A 22,117-nucleotide genomic window follows, 5' to 3' on the forward strand; every position below is an offset into this window, starting at 1 on the left:
GTAATTATAGACCTGTTAGTTTAACTTGTATAGTTGGTAAGATACTGGAGAGTTTATTAAAAGACCACATAGATGAGTTCTTGCTGGAAAAAAATATTTTAAGCAACAGACAGCATGGAATCATGAAAGACAAAAGTTGTCAAACAAATCTGATTTCTTTTTATGAGGAGGTGAGCAAAACCTTGGACAGAGGGATAGAGGTGGTATACTTGAATTTTGCAAAAGCGTTTGACACAGTTCCCCACACACGGCTAATGTGTAAGGAAAAGTCTACAGGCTTGGAAAAATCAGTATGTAAATGGATAGAAAACTGGCTAAAAGATCATATTCAGAGAGTAGTGGTTAATGATTCATACTCTGAATGGTGTAGGGTTGTCAGTGGTGTACCCCAAGGTTCAGTGTTGGGACCCTTACTTTTTAATATATTTATAAAGGATATAGGGTCTGGGATTAAAAATCCCATTTCAGTCTTTGCAGATAACACCAAGGGGGGAATCAATGGTGGAGAAGGATCTGGGAGTTCTGGTAGATTATTGGGTTTTTTGCCTTCCTCTGGATCAACTGTGGGTATAGAATTATAACTTTTCTTTTTTTTAGATGGTTGAACTGGATGGACTTTTGTCTTTTTTCAGCCAGACTAACTATGTCACTATGTAGAAGATAACTGGCTACCATGCAGGGCTGCACCAGATTTTGCAGTCTCCAGTTTTAGTAAATCAACCCGAAAGTGTAGTTCTAAACCTTCCTCATTTAAGTAAAAAATATGTGTTTTGATTAGAGTTTAGCTTTAATTGAAAGCTGAAAACACATTTCTGTTAGTTCAAACACAATTTATACAATAATCTCTCTCTCTCTCCCTCTCTCTCTCTGTATATATATATATATATATATATATATATATATATATGTTGAACAAAAATACAGAACCACTACATGACTAGCAGGTGTGAAAGTGATGACATGTTTCATGTTGAAAGTGATGTAACATTCTCTTGCTTCTGCTGTGTGATGAGACACCTAGCTAACAGGTGGGAAGCCTCACTTTTGTCATTAACTGCGTACCCTACTAGTAATATGGAGTCATGTCAGAGCTTACTGAGCTTCAAAGAGGGTAAAATGTCAGTGCCTGCTTAGCTGGTGCCTCTGTGACTGAAATTGCAAATGTATTTGCCATTTCATAAGGTATAGTAATAAAGGTTATGATGGCATATACAGTTTCCGGTAAATTGTCGCCTGATAAGCATAAGCGTGGTTGACATGATCAACTGACCAAAAGAGACAAAAGGACATTGCACATGACTGTGACCAGGAAAAAGAAAACAACTGCTGCAAAAGGCACTGCAGAGCTCAGTCTCAGTCTTTCAAAGCCTGTGTCTACAATACTGTGTGGAGCGAACTCTATAAGCAAAATATTCATGGTGAGCTGCAATTGCCAAACCACTAGTGACCTATATTAATGCTCAAAAGAGGAAGTAGTGCAAAACCAATAAATCATGGACAATTGATCATTGAAAGACTGTAATATGGTCCGATGAATAGAGCTTCACACTGGAGGTGCTTATATGTGGCAAACATCGTTCCAAGCTTACGACCAGGACTGTCTTGTGCCAATGGTAATGTATGGTGGCAACGCAATCATGGTTTGGGCAGCCATATCTTGGTGTTCTGCAGGCCCCATCATCACCTTGAAAAGTAGAATCACTGCTAGCGACTATGTACAAATTTTGGTCAACCATGTGCACCCCATGGTGTAGACATTGTTTCCCAAAGACAGCGCCATTTACCAAGACAATAATGCTCCAATTTACACAGCTGTTGCTGTCAAATCGTGGTTTTATGAGCATGCAGACAAAGTCTTGCACCTTCCCTGGGTCCCACAGTCGTCGGACCTCAATATCACAGAGCCACTATGGTCAACTTTGGAGAACAAGGTTTGGTCTCGTTTTCTGTCTCCGGCATTGCTGCGAGGACTGGAATGATTTTTGCATTTTTGGTATCAGATTCTATTCTATCCATCCAAGACTTATATTTGTCAATTCCCAGGAGAATTCAGACTGTCTCATATGCCAAAGGCGGTCCAACACCATACTAGGTAATGATTTTGTTCCTTTACCTGGTGTTTCCATAATGTTGTCCAACTCCTATAGCTAAATTTATATATAGTGCATTATTAGTTAATATTTTAAATCTCCAGACTACTTTAGTTCTTGGTGAATACACTTTAAAATTATATCTATCTATCATCTATCTATCTATATATATATATATATATATATATATATATATATATATATATATACACAGTATATGTGAGAGAGATAGTCTGTTTAATGTTTACTGTGCGGATAATAAAGACGTTACCCTTACTTCCAGGAATGTCATTGTGTCCCCTAAATCAAATGTAAATATGGCCATAAAGTTTTAGAAAATGAAATCATAGTTATGTTTGATGTACATTGTAATGGGGCATTAGGGAGTTCTCAAAATTTTGTCCCATAATTATCAGATGAAAAATTGCCAACTTTTACCCTGGTTGCTAATATATTAGCCTATTATTTGCAGTGAGAAGCTGGGAAAGGATATTTCAGCCCTCACTCTGTGAATGGTTCTGATTTTAACATTATACCACGAACAGATGTAGAGATACAGTTAATAGCTCCTTCTGGAAACATTAATCTTGGGGCTTTGCTAATAATATTTGCTGCAAGTATTTAAAGTTAAAGCACTTCCAAGATTGATATGATTCAAAAAAGTGTCACCTTGCTAAAAGTATTCATTCATTAAACAAAATGTATGGCCCTGGAACATTGTTCATGTCCCTTGAACATAGAGATGGCTTCCATTATGCTTTATGGGTAATCTTGTGAGGGTGCCAAATCAATTAGAAATTAATCTTTCTGCACTTCAACCTTAGTGATACATTGGCAAGTGTTGGACACACTCCAATATTCAACCAGGAAAATGATTTTGCTTTTAGTGTAGAGAGGAGAATTGATGTAAGTTATGAGCATTGGCTGTATGCATTATGTATAGAAAAGGACAGCAACTAGATTTCACTGCTGAAAGACACAACTTTTCTTTACACATATAAATGACCTTTTTAAAAACATTTGAAATAAAGAGGACAAATCATACAAGGGTATTATACTGACTACAAGTGAGCAATTACACATTTAAAGAGGACCTGATCTATGGAATCTGTGCCCAAAAAGGGCACGCAGAAGGCGTACCCTGCAGCTGATCTTTTCTTCATTACTAACTTACCATGCCTTTCTGTGCACTTTGTGTTAGCAGGGACTCAATTTGCTGATGTTAGCCAAGGGCCCCTTTCACTATTCTCTTGAACAGGAATAAGATAGGGTACACACATGTGTAACATGAGGAATCATCGGTCACTTACATAATCCTGTCACGATCACACATGACTGCGACTAACAGTAATACGTCACGCCCGCGGCGTCAGACCCCAGACCTTCTCACCAACCGAAGGACCGGCCGATCTAAAACCGCGGTGTGACGCGCGTAACAAGGCCCCACCCAGCTGCACCCTGCACAGCGATTGTCCAGCTAATGGGCTACAATCGGTGCCTGCAGTCTGAATGCGCTTGTTACTGGGTCGGGTTAATTACGCAACTAACCCTCTACTGCCACCACCACTTTTGTCAGAGACTGGGAAACTCCCGTTATCAAATATACACTATAATGATTGAAAAGTCGCCTGTCCAATACGGTCACCGCAGGCCGATTGGGCAGAGGATTAAACAAACACAGTAGCGTCTCTTCAAAGGCAGGAATTCGTGAATTGCAAGTAAGCGCTTAGAAACAGTTTAACACTTTCAGAAAGAAAGATTTATTACTAAAAGAGTCAAACAGGTGCAATAAAATATTTACAAAGAAAATTTAACTATATATATATATATATATATGCATATAAAGGTACAGCAAAGAGATAATAGGAAGGAAGATAAAGGGTTAAGTTACTTGCCAATATGCCTTGGTTTGTAAGCAGATCCTAGTGCAGAGCAGGAAGGGTCTTTGATCTCCTCTGTTACGATGTTAAACTCAGGAGATGTGTGTCGTTTCAGGCTTGCCAGCCTGTCTCTTTTTAAAAATCCCTCTACAAGGGGGGGGGCTCTGAATACTGGCCATTACGCTGTTTTGGGAGGGGTCAGGAGAACTCTGAATTAGAACCAACATCTGTCATAACCCATGACATGAAACATAGGGGAAAAAAACCTGACTTGAGGAATGTTCATTTCATTCTGACATCTTTACTGTTAGGTTCTGTGAGGTTTCAACTTCTTTCAAGTCCGGGGAGAAGCTGCCTTATCTGTTTTATGATGGGTGAGCCTACACAAGGTCTGGGATCAGTGCTTTTAGGTGAGAAAGGTTACACTTCCGCAGACTGCCTGGCACCGGACTAGGGATACTTTACCCTGTGGTTGACCCCCGCCATCTGTCCCTCAGGAAGGGAGGGGGGTAGGGAGTGAATAATCGAGGAATACCTCAAATAAAAAGAAAAGAAAAAGGAGAAGGGGAACTCCGCGTCCACTCTGATGAGCAAGTTTGCTACACGGTCCACTTCCAGAAATAAGGAATTCCACATTTTTAAAGTTTTACTGTAGCAAAAACATAATCTACAGTTCTTGGCCAAAACACTCTTCACCTCCATCTCTTTAGTCCCATCATCAGTAACTCTGTAAATTTCCAGTTCAACCTTAACACAAGTTGCCAACCATCCCTTTCACTGTCTTCATTATAGGTTCCCAAGAGTGGGTTCTCCAAAGGAACCTGTCCTGGGCCTAACCCAGAGGAATAATTTCCTAAGGCTACAAGCTTACACGGCAGTATACTAGGGGTAGCCTTTTCCAATCATCCTCTGCCTCAAGCTCTTCCTGCTCTAGATTATAAGAGATCAAGCTAACCGCACCCATGATTTCCAACCAGGGAAGTAGTCTCCCTAAAAGAGGTACTAACCCCTGCCTAAATATATCTCTGTATGGAGGCAGCCATCTTGGTAGAGGCAGGGTTTTCTTTACCAATGTCGGAACTGGCCTCCGATTCCTGGTGAGGTTCAGAAAGCTCAGAATGGATTAAGCAGAAAAAGCAAGGTCCTTCACTGCAGGTTCCCAGGTGCAGCTTCCTCTCCAGCAGTCCCTCAGAAGTACCATGAGAAGTACAGTAATGACAACACCGCATCTTACTACAAATCTTGAAAGACTACCATTGTCCATCTCAGAGAATAGATTCTTCCACAGAAAGGGGTATTAGCACATGCAAATGAATGAGCATGCATTTTCATGCATTCTACAGATACCTCTGGCACTGTTTGATTACACTACAAAGCAATGACAAGCAAAATGCTATGTAAATGCCCACATTTTTCAGGAAATAATATCAGACTGTCCACTCTGGTTAGTAGAGATGAGCGAATCGAACTAGGCGAACCGGAATTCGAGTCGAATTTCAGGAAATATTCGATTCGTGTCGAAACCGAAATTTTGCCTACTTCGGGTGCGCGAATCGAACATTTCCCGATCAGCCGGCAAAAGTGTCCCTGCAGTGAGCTCCGCTATTTCTGACAGTTCTCTGACAGAAGGAACACATGTTTAGCGGTTGAAACATTGTATCTATTAGTTTACATTTAGGATACAGATGTTTCAACCACTGTACATGTGAAGAAGTTGTGAGAGAACTGTCAGAAATAGAGGAACTCTGCACATACACTTTTTGCCGGCTTGGAATTATTCTTCTTTTCATCCTACTTCTTCTTCTTCTTCATCCTCAGAAGAAGAGGATGAGGATGAGGATGAAGAAGAAGAAGAAGAAGAAGAAGAAGAAGAAGAAGAAGTAGGATGAAAAGAAGAATAATTCCAAGCCGGCAAAAAGTGTATGTGCAGAGTTCCTCTATTTCTGACAGTTCTCTCACAGCTTCTTCACATGTACAGCGGTTGAAACATCTGTATCCTAAATGGAAACTAATAGATACAATTTGTATCTATTAGTTTCCATTTAGGATACAGATATTTCAACCGCTGTACATGTGAAGAAGCTGTGAGAGAACTGTCAGAAATAGAGGAACTCTGCACATACACTTTTTGCCGGCTTGGAATTATTCTTCTTTTCATTCTTCTTCTTCTTCCTCATCCTCATCCTCATCCTCATCCTCTTCTTCTGAGGATGAGGATGAAGAAGAAGAAGAAGAAGAAGTAGGATGAAAAGAAGAATAATTCCAAGCCGGCAAAAAGTGTATGTGCAGAGTTCCTCTATTCTGCAGATACACTTAGAGGAGCTCTGCAGATACACTTAGAGGAGCTCTGCACATACACTTTTTGCCGGCTTGGAATTAATCTTATTTTCATCCTACTTCTTCTTCTTCTTCTTCTTCTTCTTCATCCTCATCCTCAGAAGAAGAAGAGGATGAGGATGAGGATGAAGAAGAAGAAGAAGAAGTAGGATGAAAATAAGAATAATTCCAAACCGGAAAAAAGTGTATGTGCAGAGCTCCTCTAAGTGTATCTGCAGAGCTCCTCTAAGTGTATCTGCAGAATAGAGGAACTCTGCACATACACTTTTTGCCGGAAACCGCTGTATGGAGTGAATGTCCCAGAACTGTCAGAAATAGACTATTTATGACAGTTCTGGGACATTCACTGCATACAGCTGTTTTAACCGCTGTATGGAGGGAATGTCATGGAACTGTCAGAAATAGACTATTAATGACAGTTCTGGGACTGTCCTTCAATGCAGCGGTTGAAACATTGTATGTATTTGTTTCCATAAATGGATCCATTTATGGAAACAAATACATACAATGTTTCAACCGCTGCATGGAAGGACAGTCCCAGAACTGTCATTAATAGTCTATTTCTGACAGTTCCATGACATTCCCTCCATACAGCGGTTAAAACAGCTGTATGGAGTGAATGTCCCAGATCTATCAGAAATAGACTATTTATGACAGTTCTGGGACATTCACTGCATACAGCTGTTTTAACCGCTGTATGGAGGGAATGTCATGGAACTGTCAGAAATAGACTATTAATGACAGTTCTGGGACTGTCCTTCCATGCAGCGGTTGAAACATTGTATGTATTTGTTTCCATAAATGGATCCATTTATGGAAACAAATACATACAATGTTTCAACCGCTGCATGGAAGGACAGTCCCAGAACTGTCATTAATAGTCTATTTCTGACAGTTCCATGACATTCCCTCCATACAGCGGTTAAAACAGCTGTATGGAGTGAATGTCCCAGATCTATCAGAAATAGACTATTTATGACAGTTCTGGGACATTCACTGCATACAGCTGTTTTAACCGCTGTATGGAGGGAATGTCATGGAACTGTCAGAAATAGACTATTAATGACAGTTCTGGGACTGTCCTTCCATGCAGCGGTTGAAACATTGTATGTATTTGTTTCCATAAATGGATCCATTTATGGAAACAAATACATACAATGTTTCAACCGCTGTATGGAAGGACAGTCCCACAACTGTCATTAATAGTCTATTTCTGACAGTTCCATGACATTCCCTCCATACAGCGGTTAAAACAGCTGTATGGAGTGAATGTCCCAGATCTATCAGAAATAGACTATTTATGACAGTTCTGGGACATTCACTGCATACAGCTGTTTTAACCGCTGTATGGAGGGAATGTCATGGAACTGTCAGAAATAGACTATTAATGACAGTTCTGGGACTGTCCTTCAATGCAGCGGTTGAAACATTGTATGTATTTGTTTCCATAAATGGATCCATTTATGGAAACAAATACATACAATGTTTCAACCGCTGCATGGAAGGACAGTCCCAGAACTGTCATTAATAGTCTATTTCTGACAGTTCCATGACATTCCCTCCATACAGCGGTTAAAACAGCTGTATGGAGTGAATGTCCCAGATCTATCAGAAATAGACTATTTATGACAGTTCTGGGACATTCACTGCATACAGCTGTTTTAACCGCTGTATGGAGGGAATGTCATGGAACTGTCAGAAATAGACTATTAATGACAGTTCTGGGACTGTCCTTCCATGCAGCGGTTGAAACATTGTATGTATTTGTTTCCATAAATGGATCCATTTATGGAAACAAATACATACAATGTTTCAACCGCTGCATGGAAGGACAGTCCCAGAACTGTCATTAATAGTCTATTTCTGACAGTTCCATGACATTCCCTCCATACAGCGGTTAAAACAGCTGTATGCAGTGAATGTCCCAGATCTATCAGAAATAGACTATTTATGACAGTTCTGGGACATTCACTGCATACAGCTGTTTTAACCGCTGTATGGAGGGAATGTCATGGAACTGTCAGAAATAGACTATTAATGACAGTTCTGGGACTGTCCTTCAATGCAGCGGTTGAAACATTGTATGTATTTGTTTCCATAAATGGATCCATTTATGGAAACAAATACATACAATGTTTCAACCGCTGCATGGAAGGACAGTCCCAGAACTGTCATTAATAGTCTATTTCTGACAGTTCCATGACATTCCCTCCATACAGCGGTTAAAACAGCTGTATGGAGTGAATGTCCCAGATCTATCAGAAATAGACTATTTATGACAGTTCTGGGACATTCACTGCATACAGCTGTTTTAACCGCTGTATGGAGGGAATGTCATGGAACTGTCAGAAATAGACTATTAATGACAGTTCTGGGACTGTCCTTCCATGCAGCGGTTGAAACATTGTATGTATTTGTTTCCATAAATGGATCCATTTATGGAAACAAATACATACAATGTTTCAACCGCTGCATGGAAGGACAGTCCCAGAACTGTCATTAATAGTCTATTTCTGACAGTTCCATGACATTCCCTCCATACAGCGGTTAAAACAGCTGTATGGAGTGAATGTCCCAGATCTATCAGAAATAGACTATTTATGACAGTTCTGGGACATTCACTGCATACAGCTGTTTTAACCGCTGTATGGAGGGAATGTCATGGAACTGTCAGAAATAGACTATTAATGACAGTTCTGGGACTGTCCTTCCATGCAGCGGTTGAAACATTGTATGTATTTGTTTCCATAAATGGATCCATTTATGGAAACAAATACATACAATGTTTCAACCGCTGCATGGAAGGACAGTCCCAGAACTGTCATTAATAGTCTATTTCTGACAGTTCTATGACATTCCCTCCATACAGCGGTTGAAACCGCTGTATGGAGTGAATGTCCCAGAACTGTCAGAAATAGACAGAAACTGTCACAGAACTGTCCTTCTTCTCATCCTTCTCCTTCTTCTCATCCTTCTTCTCATCCTTCTTCTCATCCTTCTCCTTCTTCTCATCCTTCTCCTTCTTCTCATCCTTCTCCTTCTGCTCATCCTTCTTCTCATCCTTCTCCTTCTTCTCATCCTTCTCCTTCTCCTTCTTCTCATCCTTCTCCTTCTCCTTCTTCTCATCCTTCTCCTTCTCATCCTTCTCCTTCTCCTTCTCCTTCTCATCCTTCTCCTTCTTCTCATCCTTCTCCTTCTTCTCATCCTTCTCCTTCTCCTTCTTCTCATCCTTCTCCTTCTCCTTCTCATCCTTCTCCTTCTTCTCATCCTTCTCCTTCTCCTCATCCTTTTTCTTCTCATCCTTCTCCTTCTCCTTCTTCTCATCCTTCTCCTTCTTCTCATCCTTCTCCTTCTTCTCATCCTTCTCCTTCTTCTCATCCTTCTCCTTCTTCTCCTTCTTCTCATCATTCTCCTTCTTCTCATCCTTCTCCTTCTTCTCATCCTTCTCATCCTTCTTCTCATCCTTCTTCTTCTCATCCTTCTCCTTCTTCTCATCCTTCTCCTTCTCCTTCTTCTCATCCTTCTCCTTCTTCTCATCCTTCTCCTTCTTCTCATCCTTCTCCTTCTCATCCTTCTCCTTCTCCTTCTTCTCTTCCTTCTCCTTCTTCTCATCCTTCTCCTTCTTCTCATCCTTCTTCTTCTCATCCTTCTCCTCCTTCTTCTCATCCTTCTTCTCATCCTTCTTCTTCTCATCCTTCTCCTTCTTCTCATCCTTCTCCTTCTCCTTCTTCTCATCCTTCTCCTTCTTCTCATCCTTCTCCTTCTTCTCATCCTTCTCCTTCTTCTCATCCTTCTCCTTCTTCTCATCCTTCTCCTTCTCCTTCTTCTCTTCCTTCTCCTTCTTATCATCCTTCTCCTTCTTCTCATCATTCTCCTTCTTCTCATCCTTCTCCTTCTTCTCATCCTTCTTCTTCTCATCCTTTTCCTTCTTCTCATCCTTCTTCTTCTCATCCTTCTTCTTCTCATCCTTCTCCTTCTCATCCTTCTCTTTCTTCTCATCCTTCTCCTTCTCCTTCTTCTCATCCTTCTCCTTCTTCTCATCCTTCTCCTTCTCCTTCTTCTCATCCTTCTCCTTATTCTCAGCCTTCTTCTTCTCATCCTTCTCCTTCTCATCCTTCTCCTTCTCATCCTTCTCCTTCTTCTCATCCTTCTCCTTCTTCTCATCCTTCTCCTTCTCCTTCTTCTCATCCTTCTCCTTCTCCTTCTTCTCATCCTTCTCCTTCTCCTTCTTCTCATCCTTCTCCTTCTTCTCATCCTTCTCCTTCTTCTCATCCTTCTCCTTCTTCTCATCCTTCTCCTTCTCCTTCTTCTCATCCTTCTCCTTCTCCTCATCCTTTTTCTTCTCATCCTTCTCCTTCTCCTTCTTCTCATCCTTCTCCTTCTTCTCATCCTTCTCCTTCTTCTCATCCTTCTCCTTCTTCTCATCCTTCTCCTTCTTCTCATCCTTCTCCTTCTCCTTCTTCTCTTCCTTCTCCTTCTTATCATCCTTCTCCTTCTTCTCATCATTCTCCTTCTTCTCATCCTTCTTCTTCTTCTCATCCTTCTTCTTCTCATCCTTTTCCTTCTTCTCATCCTTCTTCTTCTCATCCTTCTTCTTCTCATCCTTCTCCTTCTCATCCTTCTCTTTCTTCTCATCCTTCTCCTTCTCCTTCTTCTCATCCTTCTCCTTCTTCTCATCCTTCTCCTTCTTCTCATCCTTCTCCTTATTCTCAGCCTTCTTCTTCTCATCCTTCTCCTTCTCATCCTTCTCCTTCTCATCCTTCTCCTTCTTCTCATCCTTCTCCTTCTTCTCATCCTTCTCCTTCTCCTTCTTCTCATCCTTCTCCTTCTCCTTCTTCTCATCCTTCTCCTTCTCCTTCTTCTCATCCTTCTCCTTCTTCTCATCCTTCTCCTTCTTCTCATCCTTCTCCTTCTCCTTCTTCTCATCCTTCTCCTTCTCCTCATCCTTTTTCTTCTCATCCTTCTCCTTCTCCTTCTTCTCATCCTTCTCCTTCTTCTCATCCTTCTCCTTCTTCTCATCCTTCTCCTTCTTCTCATCCTTCTCCTTCTTCTCCTTCTTCTCATCATTCTCCTTCTTCTCATCCTTCTCCTTCTTCTCATCCTTCTCATCCTTCTTCTCATCCTTCTTCTTCTCATCCTTCTCCTTCTTCTCATCCTTCTCCTTCTCCTTCTTCTCATCCTTCTCCTTCTTCTCATCCTTCTCCTTCTCATCCTTCTCCTTCTCCTTCTTCTCTTCCTTCTCCTTCTTCTCATCCTTCTCCTTCTTCTCATCCTTCTTCTTCTCATCCTTCTCCTCCTTCTTCTCATCCTTCTTCTCATCCTTCTTCTTCTCATCCTTCTCCTTCTTCTCATCCTTCTCCTTCTCCTTCTTCTCATCCTTCTCCTTCTTCTCATCCTTCTCCTTCTTCTCATCCTTCTCCTTCTTCTCATCCTTCTCCTTCTTCTCATCCTTCTCCTTCTCCTTCTTCTCTTCCTTGTCCTTCTTATCATCCTTCTCCTTCTTCTCATCATTCTCCTTCTTCTCATCCTTCTCCTTCTTCTCATCCTTCTTCTTCTCATCCTTTTCCTTCTTCTCATCCTTCTTCTTCTCATCCTTCTTCTTCTCATCCTTCTCCTTCTCATCCTTCTCTTTCTTCTCATCCTTCTCCTTCTCCTTCTTCTCATCCTTCTCCTTCTTCTCATCCTTCTCCTTCTCCTTCTTCTCATCCTTCTCCTTATTCTCAGCCTTCTTCTTATCATCCTTCTCCTTCTTCTCATCATTCTCCTTCTTCTCATCCTTCTCCTTCTTCTCATCCTTCTCCTTCTTCTCATCCTTCTCCTTCTTCTCATCCTTCTCCTTCTCCTTCTTCTCATCCTTCTCCTTCTCCTTCTTCTCATCCTTCTCCTTCTTCTCATCCTTCTCCTTCTTCTCACCCTTCTCCTTCTCCTTCTTCTCATCCTTCTCCTTCTCCTTCTTCTCATCCTTCTCCTTCTCCTTCTCCTTCCTCATCTCCAAGGGCATTTAAATTAAAGGTACAGTGTTCTGCACTAATTTAAAGGCTCTCTGAAGCCTAGAAACCCTTTAAATAAGTCATCTTCGTAGCGGAGAAATTCGCATCGAATCGAATTTCACACTGGAATTCGCCGAATCAGCCGAATCGAATTTTTCATTTCTTCGCTCATCTCTACTGGTTAGCTTTGATCTAACTGTAGATAATCATGTGTAGGTAAATTCAGTTTGCTTCTTCAAGTGCTGCTAAGTGATTTGTCACAGAATTCTGTGCAGGGGAATCTCTCTTTTCAGGACCCAAAGCGAGTGGTGCACGAAATTTAGAAATACTTGACCTTACATTTCATAGGTTCCATTTTAATGCCTTTTAGAATGTCAGGATATCACATATACTTTGGGTTTCGTGACCATGGCTCCGCAGATGTTTACTACTTGGCTGATTTTTACCTTTAAAAAAAATAGAAATATTTTAATTGTAGTATTTATATTGCAGTAACTCTTCCAATCCAAATACAATCTGAACATTTCTAGGGACAATCTGACATTGTAAAAAATAAATATATTGGCAACTTTAAATGCTTGTTTGTGATTAAAGTCCTCAACTCTGCTCATGGAAATGTTCATGTATGAATATAATACCTAATATAAGTTTTGTCCTGGGCCCACAAATATCTTAAGGTGGCCCAGTGTAGATCATTAGTGTATAACATAAGTTTACGTAAAGTTGTTTGCAAATGTTGTTTGCACTGATTACGTATTTAAAAATGTGTTAAAATGGCCCTGGTGTTTTACACTTTTATGGAGGCCATGTACCAGTCCTATGGGTTAAGTCATAAAACAAAATAATAAAAAGACATCATTGAGCTAAAAGACTGTTTCACATCAACCATTGCAATGTTTATTATTAGAACAGTAATTATATTAATATGTTACCTATTAGAAAGCTTTATGTGATTTCCAGTAAATACAATCCAATTAACTTTTGTAAAAAGCAAAACTATATTATAGTTCCAGAATGTTCATTCTTATCTCAAAATATTCTGTTTAATTGATACATTTAATGCCAAAATTGCTGTTGGGTATAATGTTCCAGTTTGATACTTACTATTTCTTGGCCTAACTAGTCTGGCATCTATAATTATCTTTTGTTAGAGATAGAAAGACAGCTTTTTTTAAAGTGATATGTTACAGAATATATAACATGATAGTTCTTGCTGAAACTATAGAACAGAAGTTATTGAACAATATTTATTTATTCTTTTGGTACCATCTATGACTACTAATTGTGCTAGAGATTGCGCTAAATTTCTTTGAAAGCTAGGAGGAAGATGTCTCAATACAGAACGAAGCCTGAATGGGCCATTGAAGTACTTGCCTAACATGCAATATGCAAAGTAAACTTGGACATTATTGGAAACGTACCTTTTAGGTTGCCCCCTTCTAGCACTTACAGGTCTGTAATGCCCATTGCCATTCCATAGCTTCTTCTGACATCTTTTCCACCCTTTCTTCCACATCCAACATCTTCCTTCTTTGAAAAATGGAAGATGATGTAACTTCACATGCATGCTGAAACTAAATGATCTTGGTACGCAGCTCCATTCTCTGGATCTTCACAGATGCTGAAAATGGACCTATTGTATGTGGCGTACATAGTGTGTACCAAATAAAGTTTGCTAATTGAAAAGGAAATTAGTATTTTGTTACAAAAAGCATACAAAGTCTATTCCACCAAGATACTCTGTCTCTTTGTAATTATATTTTAAGGCTCCTGTTCTGCTATAATGTACATTTCAATATTTTGGCCATGATTGCCAGACAATATGACATTGAGGCTTCTCCAAAATAAAGGACAAAGCAGATTAATTAGGGACATTTTGGGTAAACTAAATAGCATGCTCTTGGAATATTGCACATTTACATTTAATTATAATGTTGTGGCTTTTTACTATTGATTATTTAACTATATTGACCTAATTACCTTTAATAAGACACTAAAATTTAACAAAAAAGAGGGGGTGGGGGCAAGACAAAGGACAGGAGAGGTAGAGTAACATAATATCTAGTGCATGACACCTGATTCTGACTACTGACCCTCACACCCAGTTCTGTTTACTGACTCTGAAACCTGATGCTGACTCCTGACTTTTAGTCCAGTTGGTGACTCCCAAAAATTTTGAATGAGGTTTGATGGGCCTCTCCTGGAATTAACCATCAGTTTGTGGATCTTCCTAAAGATTGAAGGAAAAACATGAAGGTGTATGCTAAAATGGACAACATAAAGTATCAGCACTTTCTGAAACTTGCATGCCCCTCCAGCTATCCTCACATTCCTATTGGCAGATTATCACAGAGCCCACTAGGCATGTGGTTGGCTTACTGGTAGCACTAAAGCACAGCAGATGAAGCTTGCTTTGCAGCTCACTTTTATTAAAGTGACACTAAAGGCTCAGATTATTTATTTTTAAAATAACAAACATGTCATAGTTACCTGCTCTGTGCAATAGTTTTGCACAGAACAGCCCCGATCCTCCTCATCTTGGTTCCCCCGCAGGTGCTTCTGGCCCTTCCCCTCTGCTTAGTGACCCATAGAAAACCACTTACAATGGGGTCACTGTTATTTGCTCATTCCCATGCTGCTGTTTTGTGTGTCCATTCACACACAGATTGCAACTTGTGTTGCCCCCACTCTCTCCCCATTGACTCACTGGCTGTAGTTGACAGCAGCAGGAGTCAATGGCTCTCAATGCTGTCTCAGCCAATCAGGAGGGAGAGAGCCGACAGAGCTTCTGCCCTCGTGCACATCGCTGGATCGAGAGGAGGCTCAGATAAGTATTAAGGTACTGGGAGGGGGCTGCTGTACACAGAAGGTTTTTTACTTTTATTCATAGAATGCATGAAGGTAAAAAACCTTGAGCCTTTACAACCCCTTTAAAGCCCATCTCTGGCAAATCCATTATAATGCCTTAAATTGTATGTAAACCCACAAACTTCTGCAAACCATTAAACATTGTATGTAACAATTAATTTATTTTTTCTCTTTTAATTTTTTTAATATACAATTAAAAGTGTTTGTTATCTCTGCAGATAAATGCAAAAAAGTACCCACTGACCCTATCAGAAATTTTGGGGCTATTCTGTGCTTTATGCAAACATTCTGTGTTATCTCAGGGAGTCTAATTAGCCCTCCAGTTCCTATTTTGCCTACAAAACAATTACTCCCTATGTTGTAGAGATGTAGGGGAGTTGAAGGGATTTTTTTCGATTATCAAAAGACAGCCAGGCAGGGCTGACACCATTCCTTGCAATTTCAGTCCAGAAAAGGCACTGTGATATCAGCTACAGCAGGAAATTAAGAGCTGAATATATTTCTGGCAGATCACCAGGTATTTTCATGTACTTGCAGAATCTTTCATGGGATGAAACATGTAGAAATGTGCATGTATTGCAGAGATTTACTGTTTATTCTACATACACTTTAAGCAAAAATGTAAAATAGATATTAATCTTGAATATTCAATTTGCATCATGTATTTGTGTTTAATTATCCCTTTTATTTGGGAGGTTTCTCCTTATCTCCTGCCTATTTTACAGCAGTCTGGCAGAAAAAGAGGTGAGGTAAAAACTCCCAAACTTAGAAACACTTTTCTAGATTTCTCTATGTTTCCTGTTAATCTGATGAACAAGAATTATGGGGAATCTCCCCATGGGGGAAAACTGACAGCATTTAAAATTCGACAGAAGTAGTAAACTTTCAGCATTCTACCTAAAGATGTCACACTGCCAGCTAGCTGGAATATGCAGCAAACATTTGTATGCTTTGATATGCCATATATATGGATATGATGCAAATTTGAAAGGTGAAAGGTTTACATTCTTTTCTCTATAAGAGAATAATCAGATTCAGTCATAAAAAGTAACCCCTATTGATGCTCGCATTCAGCTGCCCCCTAATTTATCTATACCTGGCCCCTATGTATTGATATGTATCTTTTTGTTTGCTGTATGTGTATTACCTCCTATTGTATTTCCGACTGATACCTTGTATTACCTCTACCTATTGTATGTTCTGAGTTTATTAACCTCCCTGGCGGTATGATTATTTCAGATTTTTGGTGCTGAAAGCGGTACCATTATTTTGCATAGAAATATGTAGTTTTTTTATTTGTAGGCCTGTAATTTTTAGGAATAACTCACTGAAATCTGTCCGAACAAAAGTCTAGTAAACATTCCGGATATGATAAAACTTGAAATACAAAATAATAAATTATAATTTAATAAATAATCATAAAATATAATAATATAATAATAATACATTTAATTCAATAATATAATCAAACCAAAAACACTGAAATTTGAAATATAGCGCCACGTTCGCACATCACTGAGCAAAGTCACAGAATCGTTTTCAGTGTCTGATGACAAATTTCCCCACAAATAATTATCACTCAATTCTGCAAGTGGTTCTGATTTACTATCGCTGTTCTCTAGCTGGTGCAAAACCGATTTTGACCTAAAGGGACGCTTTTTGGACGCCATGGATCTTTCCCAGTTTCCAGGCAGAAAAAACAGTCAAAATGCAGGCAGGGCACAGGACAAAGCAGTAGGGACAAAATGTATGTGAAATGCTTTGAAACAACAATGTTTTGCTATGTAATAATCGTTTTTAAAAAAATGAAATTTTTTAAAACTTTCAAATTTGCCGCCGGTTCCGGCCCCCGTATGTCCCGACGTCACAGGGACCAGAACACGGAAGCCAGATGCCGGCATCGGCCAGACGAGATGGCCGGGGACGCTGCAGGCAACACATCGCAGGAGCGAAGGACAAGGTAAGTGCTGCAGGGAATCCCTGAGCAACGCCGCATGGTAAGCCTGAGTGTAGCTACTGAAATTTTACCCCGAGCTACACTCGAGAATACCGCCAGGGAGGTTAATAAACTTTATGAAAAAAAAATGCAAGCTCAGATTTGTTACACTGATTGCAAATATCAGATTGCGTATGGCAGTTTAGACTTTAGAACTGGCTGATATAACTTCAGAGTAAAAAGTACCACTGTGCCAATTTAACCTTTCTTTTTATTTTCAATAGAATGGGAGTGTTACTACGTTTTATTTGCTACTGGTGTCTTTATTGAGAAAATTTCCATCCATTGTGAATAGAAAGCACCTTGAAAAATTGATGCCCCCAATCAAAAATAATTCTAATTCCAACCATAAAATGTACTAATTTACTAACAGCTATATCAATCTGGATGTCACACCACTTCCTCAAACTCAATCTGTCAAAAAACAAGCCTACAATATTTCATCCCCCATGTGCCCCTTCCCCTGACTTCCCTGCCAAGATTAATGGCACACCTATCAACCTGTCCTCGCATGGCAAGGTAGTAGGTGTTATCCTGGACTCTGAACTCTCCATTTGGCCCCACATCCAATCGCTGTCCAACCTACAGAACATCTCCAAAATATGCCCCATCCTAACCAATGATACCACAAAGCTTCTAATTTGCTCCCCAGTCATCTCTTGACCGGACTACTGCAACTCCCTCCTCATTGGCTTACCTTTACATAGACTGTCCCCCTTCAGTACATCATGAATGCTGCCAGACTCATCCACTTTACCTTAAATTATAAATACTAACAACAAATAAAAAGCCATCCACAACTCTGCAGTCAGCTACATCACTAGCCTAGTCTATAAATTCCAACCTAATTATTTTCTTTGTTCCTTCCAAGACCTATAGCTCTCTAGTTCCCTTGTCATCTCCGCACATGCTCGCCTCAAGGACTTTTCCTGAGCCTCTCCGATCCTATGGAACTCCTACTCTGTCCACTTTTAGCTGAGCCATGAAAACCTTCTCTTCAGAGAAGCGTATCCTGCCTCTGCCTAATAACTGTAATTTTAGTTTTTCCATCAGCTCATCCCCCACAGTTATTACCTTTGGTATCTCTTGACCCTCCTTCTTAGATTGTAAGATCTAATGAGCAGAGCCCTCTGATTCCTTTTGTATTGAATTGTATTGTAACTGTACTGCCTGCCTTTATGTTGTAAAATGCTGTGCAAACGTTTGGTGCTATATAAACATACAAGAGAAAACACCAACACTCTGCATTGTACTTGTTAGATCTCATGCAATCTTATGCAATCTTGAATGGATAGTGTATGGGGGACTTACAATAATTGGAAATCATCATCATCAGCATGTGCATCTACAAAACTGCATATAGGTAACACAACCATCAACAATTTGTTTGTAATGGCATATACATTTAAAATATACACATGAAAGAGATATATATATATATATATATATATATATAAATATTGTAATTAATTAGTTTGTTGCTAACACTGCTGGCTGAGGAAGGCTGCCTTCTGAGCGAGCTGGAAACCCATGTACTACAAAAGAGAAAAGGGATGGGGAGACAGGCGCCAAGCCGCCAATAGTGTGGCAAATTTTATTGAATAAATAAATAAATCCTGTATAATATTAATAATACAATTTCCCCCTCACTTTCTGTTTCAGTGATAATGGTCTCTATATCAGATAATAAAGGAAAATCTCCGCAATGAGGTCTCAAACATTAATAAAATCTGCCAGTAAATCCAAAAATAGGAAAGTAAAGTTGTACCTGGAGTTCTACTTTATTATGTTTTATCCCAAGCTCTACTTTAATATGCAATATGATTTAAGACATATATAACAAAATAAATTAATAGATTTTTTTTTTTTTTTTTTAAAGCAATCACCATAACTTTTCATTTAATGTAAACAATGTAAATAGTTTTTTTTCTGAACAAAACATTTCCTTGTTTCTAAAACTACTGACATTATCCATTACATGATAGACCTCTGTTATTCCCGCTGCACTACCAAGTAACACTAACCAGACTCGTGTAATTGAAGGGCAAGGTCCTTGTACCAGTGTGTCAGCTCTGCAGCAGATCAACTTGTATTCCCACATGTTGGACAACTGTGTAACGGAACCACTGAGCTACCACCTTAGCCCTGTTACATCTGCAGAGACTGCAATTTGTTGCAGAACAATAGTGGCCTCTCCAGATGTGCAGGGATTAAAATGCTTGCACATCTGGCAACGAATCTCCAGTATCCCCCATAAAGAGAAATTGGGGAAAACACAGGAAAACAAAGCAGACTGAAATTAGTTAGATTTCTCCACTTTCTGTCTTCACCATGATACAAGCGTTAAATCTAGCCATTTGCACATACATACACTAATCATCGCAGGAGGAAATGACTGTCAATCTCTGCTTGTCCACCCAACAAAATTAAATGCAGTAAAAAAAATCAGTTGGTCTTTCTATTTATTAGAAAGATGTTTTATATTTCAAAAGCTGAAACCTAAATTATTTAAACATTGTAGGTGAATGTAAAACTTTATCATAACGAAAAAAAAAAAAAAGACCAAAATTAGCATTTTTTTCATCACAATGGCTAAATGGTTTTTGGGTTGGGATCAACTTTAAAGAGACCCTGTCAGTTTGTTAAAAAAAAAACATAATGCAATCTCCTGCAATAGAATAGCACTTATACTCACCTATCTGGCATGTCTCTTACCTTCCCTTCATTTTGGTACAACAGCCTCTGTAAGACTCGTCAGCACTGGACAAACTGAAAGTGTCAGCTGCCTATGTGCCCCACTGTGTGCCATGGTTCCAACGTCCACTCCCTACACCATTACAGGACTCAGTAGTGATATAGGGGTTGTAGAATGGAACCACAACACTTGATGGGGAAAATGGACATCTGCCCCCACAGAAGTATCGAATGCTGAAGGGTCTTACAGAGGTTAGGTAGGATACACAAGCTGTCGGAGAGGTAAGTATAAGTATTGCAGGGGAAGAGACCTTTTTCTTTTCCTTTTTTACAATAGGCACACAAATACATGTTTTTTCCTGCTAAATATATGTACAGTTGTGCTCAAAGGTTTGAAAACCCTGGCCGAAATTGTGAAATTTTGGCATTGATATTGAAAATATAACTGATTATGCCAAAAAAAGTCTTTTATTCAAGGATAGTGATCATATGAAGTCATTTATTATCACATAGTTGTTTGGCTCCTTTTTAAATCAAAATGAAAACCAGAAATTACCCAAATGGCCATAATCAAAAGTTTACATACCCCGGAATGTTTGGCCTCGGTACAGACACACAAGGTGACACACAGATTAAAATGGCAATTAAAGGTTAATTTCCCACATCTGTGGCTTTTTCAATTGCAATCAGTGTTTGTGTATAAATAATCAATGAGTTTGTTAGCTTTCACGTGGATGCACTGAACAGGCTAGATACTGAGCCATGGGGATCAGAAAAGAACCGCCAAAAGACCTGCATATAAAGGTAATGAAAAGTTATAAAGATGAAAAAGGATGTAAAAAGATATCCAAATACTTTACTATGCCAGTCAGTACTGTTCAATCACTTATTAAGAAGTGGAAAATTTGGGGATTTGTGTTGTAATATATTGTACAGAAACTTCCTCCTTGGTTGCAGTGTATTTTTCCCTCACTACATGTGTGAACACTGTTCAAAGAGAAAGTGTCCCCAAGCATGTTTTTTAATATCAAACACAGAAAAGACTTGGACTGGCCATCACCACAGCATTACACAGCAAGCCCACCCTTAGCAACTGACCAGGAGGAGAGACACAAGAAGCTGCCAAGTTTGTAGCTGGAGAGGGGGAGAAAAACAACACTGCCCAGCAACACAGGACCACATGGCTGCATCTGGAACAGAGTTGCTGCCTCATCCAGAGGATAGAGAGCCATTATTGTTTGTGAGTACTCTTGAAGACAGATAACAGAGTTTGCTAACTGTTAGTATTTATTTATTTTATTTATTGAGGGTATTTATATAGCGCTGTCAATTTATGCAACACTTTACATATATATTGTACATTCACATCAGTCCCTAGACCTCAAGGGGCGTAGAATCTAAGGTCCTCAACTCACATTCATACAAACACATACTAGGGCCAATTTAAACAGGGGCCAATTAACTTACCAGCATGTCTTGGAGTGTGGGAGGTAACTGGAGTACCCAGAAGAAACACATGCAAGGACAAAGAGAACATGCAAACTCCAGGCAGGTAGTGCCATGGCTGGGATTCGAACCAGTGACCCTAGTACTGCCAGGCACAAAGTGCTAACAAATTAGCTGCCCTGTATAAATATGTATTCTGCACATGCTGAGCAACATCCTCCAAGCACTGTATAGTCTCAATTTATTAGTTTGAGAGGATCAATGGCTGTGCGTGGATCCAGAGATCAGTTGTTCTCTAATCATGGCTTCAGCTGTTTCTGGCTGCCATACCATAGACCAGCTGTTCCAGGTTACTTAAGCTGCTGTTCCAGACTACCAGTAAAGATAGAGAAGGACTGTCTTCTGAGATTCCAAGAAGGCAGATAACCACAGCCTTTCACAGATAATCACAGATAATTCCCCACTGGCCTAAGGAAGGAGAGCTTAGGATGTGAGGTTTAATCCTTTGCTGGGGCTTTGAGAGATCAACCAGGACTCCACAGTGAGACGCCTGTTGAGCAACCAAGTCTGTGCTTTATTTGCTCAGGTTTCTAATCTTTTTCCTATCACTGGATTCTGCCCTCAGGGAAAGAACATTTACGATAAGATTACAAATCTGTACAGTTGGAAAGAGTGCTCTTAAGATGCTCAGCATGATGGTTATCTATTACAGAGAGCAATACTGTTCATCATTGAAAATTTGAAAGTGTTTTCTGGTCTGACCATGACCATGTTTGACCAATAAATTTGATCTCAAACTGTTGGAATACATTCAGG

This window comes from Staurois parvus, unplaced genomic scaffold (genome assembly GCF_062004578.1).
Source record: "Staurois parvus isolate SC_StPar_1 unplaced genomic scaffold, SC_StPar_1.0 ptg000054l, whole genome shotgun sequence".
NCBI lineage: Eukaryota > Metazoa > Chordata > Amphibia > Anura > Ranidae > Staurois > Staurois parvus.